This window comes from Aplysia californica, unplaced genomic scaffold (assembly GCF_000002075.1).
Source record: "Aplysia californica isolate F4 #8 unplaced genomic scaffold, AplCal3.0 scaffold00076, whole genome shotgun sequence".
Lineage (NCBI taxonomy): Eukaryota > Metazoa > Mollusca > Gastropoda > Aplysiida > Aplysiidae > Aplysia > Aplysia californica.
The window spans coordinates 1,052,798-1,054,212 of NW_004797346.1; the positions used below are offsets into that span (position 1 = coordinate 1,052,798).

General features: G+C 43.1%; 1 protein-coding gene across 1 annotated transcript in view; it reads left to right on the forward strand.

The window, feature by feature from the left end:
- The window catches only part of LOC101859391 (high-affinity choline transporter 1), a 51,511-nt gene that overhangs the window by 12,833 nt on the left and 37,263 nt on the right, over positions 1 to 1,415 (forward strand). The window lies entirely within an intron of this gene.

Genomic DNA, 1,415 nt, shown 5'->3' on the forward strand with positions numbered 1-1,415 from the left:
GTGCGTGCGTGCGTGCTTGTATATGTGTGTGTGTCTGTGTGTGTGTTTGTGTGTGTGTGTATGTATGTATGTGTTTGTCTAGAGAAGAAAGGGGGTGGGGGTGGGGCTGAGCGTGCCAACAATATTAAGTACAAATTCTGAGCCTATCCGTTCTTGAGCGCTTGCTCGTGGGTACTACGTTTGTTTGTCTACGGGAATATTATATTTTCGAACATGTACTTGAATGTGTACATGTATAATTATGTGCGCGAAAGCGTGCCTTTTATGTATGTGCCTGCTTGTATTTCATCTTTTATCTCTGGATGCTGTAACAAGCATACACGTCATTCATATATATTAAAACGTATTTTCGCTGTTGTTATGTTGATAAATCTACCTGAATAAGGATATCTTAAAGAGCTGCATTCTAGTCCCTTCCCACGCAATAACTAATTCTAAGATATAAAGACACTGGTTAAGAGACTTGAATCTTCTACGGGACATAGCCAAAACGGGATGGTTTAAAGTCACTTAATCCCCAAACATAGTCTAGAATGTCTTTTTCATAATCTACTCTGCATTCTGTGATTTGCCTGTCGTTGGAGACAGTATGCCCAATGTAAGCGGAAAAGGTAAAAACTTTAAAGAAATAAAAGGGTTCAATGGGCGCTGTTCGGTTAGATTCGAGCTCGGGATCGCTGAGTTGGGGGTGGGGAGGGGTGGTGGGCGGCGCATACAATTCGATAATTACCTCGACACGCAGAAAATCAACAAACATTGGCCACAGATTTATTTTCACTTAATAACTACACGCAACCGTTTATTGCCCACGCAATTTCCGGTTTGTCCCTTACTTGTGGCGCTGTAATCTGACGTCTGTCCAAATACATCTCCCACACTTCCGGTTCGCCCAAGGCGCGTGGAAGTGATAGTCTAAGACTAGTAGAGCTTGGACAGCTGTAGATAGTGACGTTAACGATTGCTGGAAAGATATGGAGGGAGAGGGAGGAAGAGGGAGGAAGAGGGAGGAAGGGGAAGGAAGAGGGAGGAAGAAGGAGGAAGAGGGAGGAAGAGGGAAGGAGAGAAAGAAAGAGAGAGCGCGAGAGAGAGACAGAGAGGGAAACAAAGAGACAGAGACAGACAGACAAACAAACAGATAGAAAAGAAAAGAAAACGTCTTTGAGAGAGAGAACAGAAGAGATAGGGAGAGGTGGAGAGAAAGAAAGAAAGAAAGAGAGAGAGAAAGAGAGAGAGAGATTGAGAGAGAGATAGAGAGAGAGAAAGAAGGTAAAAGAGAGGCAAAGAGACAAAGCGAGAAAAAGAGTCAGAGAGTGAGAGAGAGACTATAAATAATTGTATCGTATTTTATGTGTTGTCTGCAACGAGTTTTGTGTGTTTCTTGCTTTGTTTGTGTGTGTGTGTGTGTGTGTGTGCGT